Source organism: Peromyscus californicus, unplaced genomic scaffold (genome assembly GCF_007827085.1).
Source record: "Peromyscus californicus insignis strain IS unplaced genomic scaffold, ASM782708v3 Scaffold_8__1_contigs__length_139910024, whole genome shotgun sequence".
In the NCBI taxonomy this organism is placed as follows: Eukaryota; Metazoa; Chordata; class Mammalia; order Rodentia; family Cricetidae; genus Peromyscus; species Peromyscus californicus.
The window spans coordinates 37,512,513-37,526,914 of NW_026294606.1; positions in this window are offsets into that span (position 1 = coordinate 37,512,513).

The following is a 14,402-nucleotide window of genomic DNA, read 5'->3' on the forward strand; positions in this document are numbered from 1 at the left end:
GAACCATGCCTGCCACACTTGAGCTGGCCAGGGTCCTTCCTCTCATGCAAGTTATTTAATGGTGTTTGAAAATGAAAATCAGAAGGTTTGTTATGGGTGTGCTTTCTCACTGAGGGATGTCACAAAGCCTTGTAAGTGTGGTACATGGAAACGTAAGGACCTTTGCATATTGATTTATAATCAGGTTTGTCTAACTCCAAAATTCCTGGACTTTGACTTATCCTTCATTTCAAAGATCAATCCATCCAAAGTGATAGGCTATGGGAAATAGAACTCATTTAAGGTAAGTATCAGCCATGGCTGTTTTGGAAGAGTGAGTCAACTTTCCCTGTCCTAATTTGCTTTCCGTTGCTGTGGTAAACACCCCAACTCAGAGCATCTTAGGGAAGAAAGGGTTTCACTCTTTCCTTTAAAATTTGTATTTATTTTTATTTCATGTGGGTAAGTATTTCGCCTAAATGTATGTATGTGTACCACACGGATTCCTGGTGCCTACATGATGTGTAGGAGTCTCCTCGGAAATTGAAACATTCTATCCTGCAGGGAAGCTCTTTAGGCAAGAAGGTAAACAGCTCAAAATCCCTTCAGGAAGTCCCTGAAACAGACCAGACTCATCAGGCTCCTTCCATGCCAGAGGAAGCAATAGAAACAGAGCTGCCAAGAAGTCTCTTGGACAAGCTAAGCTGCAAAGAAAATTCTCAGGGGAGAAAAACTGCAAACAAGACTCAGAACAGACCAGCTGCCTGAAAGAAGGAGAAGCCGCTGGGCTGCCAGGAAGAGGTTTAGACCAACTGAGTCACCTGGAAAGGACACTCCTCAACCTGTTGAGCTGCCTATAGACTGAGGAGTGTGCCCCAGGTATCCAGATTTCATGAGTGGTCACCCATTCTGGGGTGGGCTTTGTTGATGTAGATGTCTGTCATTTCTGCTCCAGTAAGTAACTGCTCCCCCATATTCCTGTATGTGACTCCAATATAATTTATTGGTTCACCAAGTTGGAATTTGGTGATATCCATACCTTGCTCTGTTGTGAGTTCCCTATCTGGGGTGAGTAGATGTGTGTGTTGCATTTTCCCAGGAAAAGTTTTGTCACAGAAGCCATAAAAGGGCATTGGATCTCCTGAAACTGGAGTTACAGATAGTTGTAAGCTAACATGTGGATTCTAGAAAGTGAACCTGGGTCCTCTTCAAGAGGACCAGGTCTAGAAAGCGTTCGTTTTCTCTTGTACTTCCAGGTAACAGTTTGCCATTGAGGGAAGTCAGCACAGAAACTCAAGGCAAGAACTATAGCAGAGATCCTGGAGGAAGGCCACTGACTGATCTTTCCCCAGGTTCACCTTTAGCTACCTTTCTTATATAATGCAGACCCATCTGCCCAGGTTTGATACTATCTATGATGGACTGGACCTTTCTACATCACTTGGCAATCAGGAAATGCCCCATAGACACGCCCACAAACCAATATGATGGTGGCAATTCCTGAGTTAAGGTTCCTTTTCCCAAAGTATGGTGGTTTCAATAAGTGTGGCCCCCACAGGTTCATATGCTTGAATGCTTAGTCACCAGTTTGAGAAGGATTAGGATGTGTTGTTCCTTGTTGGAGTAGCTGTGTCACTAGGAGTGGGCTTTGAGGTCTCCAAAACCTATACTGGGCCAGGCCCCAGTCTCTGTTTCTGTCTGTCTCTCTGTCTCCTCTCTCTCTCTCTCTCTCTCTCTCTCTCTCTCTCTCTCTCTCTCTCTCTCTCTCTCTCTCTCTCCTCCTCTTCTCTTTCTCTCTCTTTCTGCCAGTTACCTATGGATCATGCTATAAAATTCTCAGCTACTATTCCAGCACCATGCCTTGATACTTACTGCCATGATGAACCTCTAAAACTGTAAGCAAGCCTCCAATTAAAGGAATTCTTTTATAAGAGTTGCCTTGGTCATGTTGTCTCTTTATGACAATAGAACAGTAACTAAGACACTAGGTGTGTCAAATTGGTAACGAAGATTAGTCACCACACTCCCCAAAAGGACTGTAGGCTCTGTTCTAGGAGTGATGACAGAGAACCTCAGAAACTTTCCAGGCTTATTTGCTTCATATATTTGAGTAGTGATTTTATTTTATTTTTGATATAGTGCCTCATATGTCTCAGACTGGCCTGGAACATGCTATGTAGCAAAAGATAACTTTGAACTTGTGATCCCAGTACTCCCTGAGGGCTTGGATTACAGGCAAGGACTCCTGTGTCACATTTATGTGGTGCTGTGGAGGGAACCCAGAATTTCATGAGTGCTAAGGAAGTACTCTACCAACCAAAACATATCTCCAGTCCTGTGTTGGTGGCTTTTTGTTTTTGTTTTGTTTTGTTTTAATGAAAATAATATAACCAGTTTATGTCCCATGACCCTGCAATAAGATTTTCTCAGATTCAAACAATAAAATAAGGGTGGCTGAATGATTTCAAATCTTTGAAACCACACCAACAGGAGCCAAGATCAGACCTGTCACTGGAATTCAGCAATATTTTGTATATGTGATCTGCCCCTTTCTCTCTTCATTTCCACTTTTCAGGTGTTGAGTAAATAGGGACTACAAAGTCACAAAGGGACGGGTTACTGATTCTAATATAAAACTCTGGCCAAGACCCATTGTTTTTCATTTGTATGGAGGGCTCATGGAATTAACACATTTCATCTAGCTTAACATTTGCCTCTTATTCAGGTACAAATAACTTCCATGGCCACCAAAGGAGTTGGCTCTGTAAATCAGCAGTGGTACTGCAGGTCCTATCACTCCTTAGCGTCTCACTTTGATTTATGAACAGAAGGAAATAAGACAATACAAAAAGTGCTGTGCTAGCCAGAAAGCAGTGAAGTGGGATCAAGAATAACACTTTGTTCTGATGGGTGGAAGGTCACAACTAACCCCCTCTCTCCCCCTCCTTTAGAAAACACCAGAGTGCAGTTTTGCAGGGGATGATGAATAGGGAGTTGTCTTAGCTTGCTAGGTGCTGGGAATCTCATTTGTTTTATTTTACAAGTCATTTGGCACAATGGACATAATGACAATGGAATTGGATTCTCATGACTTTAAAAAGGCCATCTACTCTGTGCATAAATACATTGGCCCATGCATTTCACTGTCATGAGGAGGCCATTATCTAGTTACCACCTCCAGTTATAGTAACTTTAATTTAGTAAATCAGTGCTATAGCCAGGCCTGTGCGTGAGCCAGATAGGACAATGCATGCCCATCTGAAAATGATCTCTGCCATAGATTCTCCTTTGCAAGCTATATGGGAAAGAAGCTCACACATTAAAGAGCCATTTCTTTCTCTTTATTAATATCTTCATTTATTCTTTTTAAATGTTATAAATGTGTGCAATGTAACTTAATCTTTTAAAATTCTGTGTCCTAGCTGGGTATGGTGGCATATGCCTATAATTCTAGCATTCTGGAAACTGAGGCAGGAGGATTGCTATAACTTTGAGGACTGCCTGGTCTACGTAGTAGGTACAAAACCAGCCAGGGTACTGTGAAGATTAGTCTTTGTCAACATGAAACAACCCTAGATACATCTGGGAATAGAGAGTCTTAATTGAGAAAATGCCTCCACAAGATCGCCTTTAAGCAAGTTTGTGGGGCATTTTCTTGATTGTAGGAGGGTCCAGCTCACTGTGGGCAGTGCCACTCCTGGGCAGGAGTCCTAAGTTATATAAGAAAACTGGCAGAGCAAACCACAGAGAACAAGCTAATGAGCAGCATTCCTCCATGGAATCTGCTTCATTTCCTACCTTGAGTTGCTGACCTGATATCCCTGAATGATGGGCTACAAGCTATAAAATGCAATAAACCCTTTCCTCCCCCAAGTTTCTTTGGGTCATGGTGTTTATCATAGTGATAGAAACCCAACTAAGCCAGGTACAGAGTGAGACTGTCTCAACAAACAGACAAACAAACAAATAAATAAAAGTAAATTCTATGTTCTGTGTACCTTTTCCAAACAAATATTATACCAACTGAATGGGAGATAAGCAATAAATATATGTTGAGCTTAGAGTGAAAATGAGTGTCACCAAGAGGGAAATTATAGCTCTGTGAAGGCAATATAGGAAAAAAAAAACCTAGATGCCCCTCAACTGAAGAATGGATAAAGAAAATATAGCATATATACACAATGGAGTACTACTCAGCAGTAAAAATCAATATCATGAAATTTGCAGGCAAATGGATGGAACTAGAAAATATCATTTTGAGTGAGGTAACCCAGACTCAGAAGTACAAACATACTATGTACTCACTCATAAGTGGATACTAAATGTGAGGGAAGGGATGGCCAGACTGCAACCCACAACTCCAGAGAGGCTAGCTAACAGGGAAAGACCTTAGGAGGGACTCATGGATGACCTGTGACCTTCTCCTGTGAAGGAGTAGTGGATAAGATCTACATGAGTGGACTGGGTGTGGTGGTGGGGGTGGCAGAGGGCGAGGAGTGGGGGATGAGAACATAGGAAAATGGGAGGGTCGAGCTGGAACAGGGACAGAGTAGGATGGCAGGGACGGAGATACCATGATAGATGAGGACATCATGGGAATAGGAAGAGGCAGGGTTCTGGGGAGGATCTCAGAAATCCACAAGGTTGACCCCACCTTGGTCTGCTGGCAGTGGTCCAGAGGGTGCCTGGACCAGTCTACTCTAGTGACCAGCCTAGAAAATAACCTAGCTGTCATCATAGAGCCTTTGTCCAGTGACTGATGGAGGCAGATACAGAGATCCACGGCCAGGCACCAGGCTGAGCTCCGGGAATCCAATTGATGAGAGAGAGGAGAGATACTGCAGGCAAGGGATGTCGAGATCATGATGGGAGGATGTGCAGAGATGACCGGCCACACTAGTGGAAACCCATGAACTGTGGACTGGTGGCTGTGGAGCTCTCATGGGACTGGACTAGGCCCTCTGGATACAGAAGATGGTTGTTTGGCTCGAGCTGTTTGGGGGGCACCCAGGCAGGGGGATCGGGATCTGTCCCCAATCTATGGGCAGGCTTCTGGAACCCGGTGCCTGTGGTGTGACACGTTGCACAGCCTTGGTGCAGTGGGAAGGGGCTTGGACCTGCCTAGGCTCAGTGTGCTTGCCTCTGCTGACTCCCCTTGGGAAACCTCGATTTGGGGGATATGGGGATTGCGGGGTGGCTTGGGAAATAGGGCTCGGGGTGGGAGGAGGGAGGAGGGGGGATCTGTGGATAGTATGTGGAATGAGTAGAAAATTTCTTAATAAAGAAAAGTGAAAAAAATATAACCAAGAGAAAATTCACAGTTCTGCCTTAAACTAATCAAGACAGGAAACTATGTAAAATTATGCAAGCGGAAGCTTTTCTTTGCAATCATATCCAAATTGGTGGTTTCAAACACACATCTTTCAACTCTAACTTCATCCCACAGAAACATTTACTTGGCTTGTTTTCAGAAAGATCCTTCTACATTTCATGGTGAAATATGCCACTCACATTCTCTCCTCTTGAGGTAAATGTGGTTTTTTTTTTGCTGGTTCATTAAATCACCAGGTCTTAAGCAAAGTTCAACTCTAGACTAATGAATATCTTAGACATAACCTTCATTAAGCCCACCATTCCTCTCAAGTATTTCAGAATTTGAAAATCACATGTGCTTAAAATAAAACATGTTCATGTATGTGAACCTACTGTGTTACATTTAATATAGGAGCCATCTTCTAAGCATTGAACTTACTTGTCAATGCGTCATTTTTATTTGTTTTTTTTTTTTTGAGTTTGTCATTTATTTTTATTTTTATCGTTTTGGTTTTTTGGTTATGTTTTGAGACAGGATCTCATGTAGTCCATGCTAGCCTGGAGCTCATTTTGTAACTGAAGATGTCCTTGAACTTGGGATCTTCCTGCCTTCACCTCCTTTCCTGAGTTCTGCGAATACAGGCATGCACAACCAACATGATGACTGGTTGGTTTTACGCAATGCAAGGGCTTTAATCCAGGGGTTTGTTCATGCTATGCAAGCACTCTAGCAACTAAACTACATCCACACCCACAGCAATGTATCCTTTGAAGTGTGTCAAAATACAACTTTTAATACACACACACACACACACACACACACACACACACGCACGCACACTGGACAAACAGAACTTAAAGTTCTCAATTGCCACAGATGTTCACTAAAGAGTGAACATGCTCAAAATGACTGTGGTTACTATCTTGGATCCATCAAAAGGTAGAATATTTGCCTTGAAAGAGTAGCATCCTTGATAGCTGCAGAATTGGGAGACTCCTGCTCAGACTGTAACTTGAACTAGCAGCAAATAGCAATAGCTTAGAAGCTTTAGATTTCTAATAATCTTCAGATGCTGCAGAATCACAAGAGGCCACAGAACTGCAAAGCAAGGGCTTCACCTGAGTATTTTTGAAAGAGTATTCTTTCAGTAAAGATATCTATAATAGTCAGAAGCAGCAGAAGTAACCTATATCCCTACAGAACATAGCCTTTATTTTCTTTCCTTCCAGAGTGAGCTCACAGTATTTCCTTAATAGGATATATGTATTATTGCACTTATACACTCAAGCATATGTGTATTGGATATAAATTTTCTGCTATGAAATGTTCTTGATTCTGGTGAAACACAGGCCAAGTCTTCATGCCAAGAAACCTACATTCTCCTAGAGGAAAATGGACATCCAAGAATTGTGCCAATCCATCAATAACATGATTTTAAAGTGAGATGATGCTAAGAAAAAACAAGTTAGCATACCACGATAGACAGCTGGTGGAAATGATCATGAAAGGTTGCATTTGAGTGGTGCTGTAACTAGGGGGAGAAGTAAGCTTTGACTATCTCAGGGAATACAGTGGCCATGGCAGTAACAAGCTGTCATTGGCAAGGGATGCAAGAGACAAATGTGGCAGGAGTGGGTAAGACAAGAAGGAAACAGTCAGGTGATAGATAGAGGGTAGCAGGGTATGGGGGGGAAAGACTGAGATCAGCCTTTTAAACGTTTGGATTTATTCTAGTGATCTCATTAGATTTTCAAAACACTGCTCTCCGTGCCATTGGATAATGACCTAAGCAGATCCAAGAATGAAAATGGGTAACACTGGTTGACATGCTAAATCTTTACAGTGTAGAGTGTTGCTTCTCATTTCTTTGATGCCTGAGCTTATTACTGTACAGATGGGAGAGCCCTTGCTGTTTTCTATTCTATGTAAAGAAAGGGAGCCCTGCCTGCAGCTGTTACTGGTTTTATACCAGGAGAGACAGGGAAGATAGGAGGAGAATCACTCCCCATGTCCTTTTCACACCAGCTTTGTCTGTGGCTTCCATACAGGACCACAGGGTATTAGATTGTATTTCTGATTCCCTGAAAGAAGGTACTAATGTAGAGATAAGGTAAGACTCCAATTCAGGTTTATAGTCTGCCCATCACTGTTTACTGCTTACACTAGTTTTAGAAAGTCGTTCAGTGTCTTTCCTGACTGTCAGGTTCCATATCCTTGAAGCAAAGAGACCAGTCCCAGTGAGTAAGATCAAATGAGGCAATGTACTTGACAGTATTTCATAAATCTTTAACCTTTGCATAACTGTTGCCATTCTGGCTAATGACAACTGTCTGAATTCTGTATTTTATAGGACAGGGATGAAAACACAGAAGGTACATCATTCCAAATGCAGCCAAAGTCTCATTACTATCCTGGAATACCTCCCAAAACCTAATGACTTTGTGGGGAGTGAGCAGGGAACATGTAGAGAAGAAGGAAAATAGTGACATTCAAATAAACTTGAAAAGAGAATTTGAAGGGTCATTGGTAAAGGGTTGACTACAAATCTTTTTCTACAAAGAAATAGAATAGGACCAGTCTTTGCTGGTCTTACTTACCTTCCCCTAAAATGTTCTGTTCCACTATTGTGACAAAAAGCAGAGCTAGAACATACATTAGAAAGAGCATCTGGGGCAGGTGTGGTGGCGCATGCCCTTAATCCCAGCTCTTGGGAGGCAGAGACGGGCAGATCTCTGTGTGTTAGAGGCTAGCCTGGTCTACAAAGTGAGTTCCAGGATAGCCCGAGCTACACAGAGAAACCCTGTCTCGAATAAACAAAAACAACAAGAAAAGGTGTCTGGTTTTTGTATGATTATTTATGGACCCTGAAATTTTGAATTCTATAAGTTGCATAATTGTTTTGTATTTTACAGGACCTGTTCATCTTAATCTCAGGAGCCAAACAGCAATGCCCATCGGTTCAATCTGTCCACACAGCTGCATGTGTTTTAGTCTATTCTTGTCTTTCCCATGCTAATGGGAAATGAAACTCCAAACTACTGGACTAATTGTCTGTTCAGGACGCTTAAGAAAATGGGGTGATTAGAACTATGCAGTGACACATCATCTCCCAAAACACAAGCAACAATATAAACAATCTATTTGTACAGAGAATTTTTAAGGACTTTGTGTAGACAAAGACGGTAATTTGCAGTTTACTATATAAAATGAATGTATACATGGGACACCCCCACCCCATAGGAGTAAACAGCCAGAAGAAGAAGTTTGCTAGTTGACACTTGTAAGATTATAAAACATGAATAGAGCTCCATCTGTGGAACACATAGACTCTGTTGTTATGCTCTGACAAACCAAGTTCACTGCTGCTAAAAGCCCTGTCAGATTAAATCAACCTGCGAATACAGAACTGTGACATCTTGTTCTCTTTGGTACAGTTTGTACCACTGTAGTCATTATCTCAAAGTCCTTTCACTCCAAGGAGCATCAGTGTTTAATTATATTCTTTTATGAGGCCTCATTTGTAGACATCATCCTCTTTCAGAGTTGGCTTTGCTGAGGGAAAGTAGGTCATTATTTTCAAGTCTGTCCCTCAGTGTGCTGTACATTAAGCCTTTCTGCAGTGTCCTATTAAATAGAGCATCTTGTGGAACCAAAACTCTGTGTTCTTGCTTCAAACTCTTTAGCTATCAGTTGACAGATGAACTCATTTCCCAATTCCTACAGGTCCTTGGTGCCCACAACAAGGCACAGAGGAGATGGCAGTAACATGGTTCTGCTCTATCTAGGAGAGTCCTGCCATTAAGAACAAAGGCCTAACTATTTCTTTTTCATATTTTGGAGAAAGTTGCAATTCTGAATCACTTGAGAGTGGATTCTCAGAATCCCAGTGATGGGAGAATTGCATTTAACATACGATGAGAAGGTTGCTTTATTCCAGGATTTACCAAACTGTGATCCATGGACCAAATCCAACCTGACACTTGTTTTAGTGTGTATCAAGGGCTTGCTGGAACAGTCTGTGCTCCCGCATTCACTGTAGCTGTTTTCCAGCAACAGAGCCAGAGTTAAGAAACACAAGGGCGAATTGACAGCCTGCAGTGCCATAGAAAACCTTTGTCTACCCTGCTAGGGACTGTCAAAGTTACAGAGTTAAAACCCATTTGCCCTTGAGCTAGGGTTTTCAGACAACACCAGAGGAATTTTTCAGAGTTAAATCCTAACATGCTATTTTCCAGTTAAAAATGAAACATAGCCCTGTAAAGGGCTGTGTTTCATTGTTCATTTAAAGAAGCACTCTCTAACATAGAAGCCAAACCTTGTTCTTTCTGAGTGTTTGCACATATACAAATGAATGTGTGTGATTAGATGGAAATGGGACATCAACACTCTTGCTGCCCAGTGCAGCATCCCAGCCTATGCTGACCTCATACTTCATTAATGAGGATCAAATTTTCAAGGTGATGATGCTTCAGATGTGAGAAACTCCTTACACATTTAATAAAGAAGGAACCAGTACCTTTTCCTTAGTTGGGACTTATCCAATTTCCAGAGTCACGTGGTATCTCCAAAATCGATGTGACTTGACTCAGGAAAGGGATTCTATGAGTGCTATTGAACATAACAGATGGGTGGTCCTGCTTTGTTCTGTTTCAGAGATGGTCAACCAAAACAGTCCTACATTGAGAGAAAATAATGAACCAGCTAATAACAGTCTGCATTTAGCAAAGACACAGCTGATTTTCTTTAAATGAAGAAATAATTGTTTTTTTTTCACTTTCTCCAAACTCTGTTTATATGCACACATCTTTAAAATGAACCACATAGCCTGGGCAGATGATTCAATCGGTAAAATTCTTGCTCAGCAAATTGAGGACAAGAGTTAAAAAACCTAAGGACGTTTATAAAACCAGGCAAGCATGGTAGCATCCTAGGACTCACAAGACACAAACAAGGGATTCTTGAGGCAAGCTGGCTAGGAAGACCGAAAAGAATCAGTGATCTCTATGTTCATCAAGAACCTTGCTTCAATAAATAAAGTGGAGAGCCACAGATGAGAGAAGACACTCAAGTTAACCTTAGGCCTTCACATTCATATACACATATGTGCATGCATACCCGACACATATGGATTCCCATACACTCAAGTATGCCTACATGCATACCACACAAATACATGGCAAAAACAATAAAAATAAAGTAAATGAACAAAATTCATCTCTCTCTCTCTCTCTCTCTCTCTCTCTCTCTCTCTCTCTCTCTCTCTCTCACACACACACACACACACACACACACACATAGACAGACACATAGTGCAAGAAGTATTTTTCATCTGGCAATAATAAAGACCTAGTTTTAAGACTCTCATATATATTTGAGACTTTATATATATATATATATATATATATATATATATATATATATATATGAGACTTTTGAATACTACATGTGTCTGTATTTCTAAAAAGGCAAATTTCCTACCTTGAATCCACTTACCAATACCAAATTAAATATTGTGGTTATTTATAGCAAGAAGAAATAATACACAAGTATCTCTTCTAGGAATTCTCATGTTTTCATGTCTTTTTCTCTTGAAAATCTAGAAGTGATCTGAGTGCCAATTGCCTAGCTCAGGGAACTTACCCACAGTCATAAAGGTCTTCTGTTAAATGAAAAACAGCTCAGTGTGTGGAATGGCAGCTTGAGTTTTCTTCTTTTGACATCTGTTAAAAATGAAGAATGACATAATCCATCACATTAACCCTGTGGTAGTGTGCTGTTCCTTGGTGTTCCCAGACCTCATCTGACAATGTTTTCTGGGATTCAAACCATAAACACTTCCTCCAAGGACTGTGGTGAGAAGTACATTTATAAGTCTAGGGTCCTGGGTTTGACCATAAAAAGTACAGTTTTGTACACGTTCTTTCCCCTATGAGCAAAATGAATTCTTTACCATAATTTCCTATAAAAATAAACAAGCAGAACCACAAGTTTAAATTTTCAACAAATGTAGATGTAATTAACCAGGACAATTTGGAGAATATGTAGAATGTTTTTAACATTATGAGGCACAGGAACACAGCCAAATCATGAGAATAAGAAGCCTGGATATTTCATCATTTTATTTAACAATGAGCTGTTTTAGTGTCAATTTCCAGCAGCATCTAGTTTACACAAATAATCAGCATAAATAGACTAGTTGTATTTAAAACATGGCCTTGGGTAGGAAAGTTGTGGAGGCGTTTCTTCAGATCATTTCTCTCTTCTCTTCTTCCGGTGCTTCTCTATTGGTTTTTACACAAAGTTGTTTTCGGTAGCCCTGCCTGGGCTGGTACTGGCTATGTAGCCCAGCTTGGCCTCAAATTGACACCAGTTCTCTTCGCCTTTTTAGGTGTTGGGATTATAGGCATGGACCATCAACCCAGCTCCTCAAGTCATTTCTGCTGCTCTATTTGTTGATTTTTTTTTAAATCTCCAAACAACTTGAAAAATTAGAAAACAAGTCTCAGTTGAATATCCCAAGTGTGTGTGTGTGTGTGTGTGTATGTGTGTGTGTGTGTGTGTGTGTGTGTGTGTGTGTGTGTGTGTGTGTGTGTTATAGTATTTTAGGCTTCTTAGTGCTTAATTTAATATAAACAGCAAAATAGCATGAAGCTAATGCACGTCATAGAGATTCATATAGGGATTTAAATGTGGCCAAGTGGTTTTCAAATCAGTTTGTATAAGAATTAGGCAATTCCACACCTAGGGATACTGAGCCAAGGGATCCTTATTTTCTCTTTGTGTTTGCCAAGTTTTGCCACTTGAGGGTAGCCATATGAATTGCATCATCTTCTTGAATGTGTGTGGATGAAAGTGATTTGCACTGCCTACTGGCTAGCCCATAAAATGTCCCCAAGAGCAATTCTGTGTTACCCTCCCTCTTTCATGGGTACCATACAAACTTTGTGTGGAACTTGGTAAAACAACCTCAGTCTTGCCAGAGGGAAGAGCATCCATGAATCGGAAACACCCCGGTGGTACTTTATGTGAGCAAGCAACATACCATTCAGAGATGGGCATTCATTGGAGTTTCATAAATATGAGTTTGAGCTCTGTTGGAGGTGACTCTGAGGTGCCATTTTTCAGTCTAGATGCTAACATGTCTATGGAAAGACTGAAGCAAATCTACTTCTCAATAATTTCCATAACATATTTTAAGTTAACCAAATACCATAACATAACCAAATACTATAACTTTCTAGTTTAAGAATGAAAATAGTAAAAAAAAAAAAAAGTCTACCACATGACAGCCCCCATACAACTCCTTGACATATAGCCCACAGACTGAATATCCTATTCCATAGATACTTTCTCAGGTATATTCATTGCTGCAGTATTCACAATAGCTAGGAAATGGAAACAACCTAAATGCCCTTAGACTAATGAATGGATAACAAAACATGGTCCATATATACTGTGGAATACTATTCAAATAAAATAAATGAAATTTGCAAGTAAATGGAAAGACCTAGAAAAAAGCCCATTGATTGAGATAAACCAGACCAAGAAAAACAAATGCCATATGCTCTTTCTTATTTGAGATTCCTAGGTCCATATCTTCACATGTGGGTATACAGCAGAGTGACCACAGAAAACTAGGTAATTGTAGCTACTACCCCCATCAAATAATCCTCACTTACAGCAAGTGGAAACTGTCACAGAAAACCACAACTAGACACAATACTAAAATCAGTTGATGGTGGGAAGCTCAGACCCATTACACACCCTGCATCTATGACCCAGTGAACATCATGGCATAGGGTACAGAGTACTGTAAAAGACAGAATACCAGGAAGTCTGCTATAAAACAGTCTTCCCTAGAAATGGATGCATAAACAAAATTAGGTTGATGGCAATAACAATGAACACGTTAAGGTTACAAAGGGGGAAATTTCTTTCTTTCTTTCTTTTTCTTTTTTCTTTTCTTTTCTTTTCTTTTTTTTTTTTTTTTTTTTTTTTGAGACAGGGCTTCTCTTTGTAGTTTTGGTGTCTATCCTGGAGCTCACACTATAGACCAGGCTGGTCTCCAACTCACAAAGATCCCCCTGGCTCTGCCTTCTGAGTGCTGGGATTAAAGGCGTGCGCCACTGTCACCTGGCACAATGGGGAAAATTTTGCAGGCTCCCACTGCCATATAAAGGTCTATAGGCAATTAATGATTTGTGGGAGAAAAAGTATTTGCCTCTCTTAGGGTTGAGCCCTTTTGTTGATTATCCAACGCAGAGTAGTCAGTCCAGAAGCCATGTCCACACAAACTAAAAAAAAACAGGACTCAGCAGTTGTATTTATATACTTGTACATGCACACACATGCACATTCACATGTGTGTGTGTGTTTGTCTAACAATAATAAAAAAAGAAGCTATCAACAAGAGTGCGAGGGGCTGGAGGGAATCTCTAGTCTCATGAAAGTTCCTGATGGGCTGACCACAGGAAAACAAGGCCTTCCAGAAGAATGAATTCCATTATTTTGCATATCTTCAGCATAATGAATGACCTTTTTTTTTAACCTATAGATAGCCAGTAACTTTGGAGGAATTAACAGAATGCCAGATATATTCACATTGAATTAGCTCCTATATTCCATCCTTTGTCTTCCTATTTTAGGAGAAATAGATTTCTTCTGGACACCTAGACAGAATGCTGTTTTCATTTTTCTACATAAACATCCAAATGAATAATTATAAACCAACCAACAAACAACAAAACAGAGCAAAAAACCACCTCAGTCAGGTCAGTTTGGCATTTTGTAAAAGGTGACAGTGTCATACTAGACTCAGCTATTCTTTTCCATGCATCCAGAGTAGAATTATGATATATAACAGAGAACTTTTGCTCCAAAACTCAAGCCATAGCCTATGTAGTCTGAGAATGTCCTTCCCAAAAGTTGAGACTTATTTTCCCGACTCATATGTCCACACCTGGCTTCATTTCAGACACAATACATGGAATCAGGTTGGCAAGTGAGAATCTCCCTCCGGGATACTGGGATTGAGATAAAGCAACCTGAGTAAACTCTGGTGTGTTACCAACAATGGTGGCTTGTTAACTGTTTTGCTTAAGTGGAATAT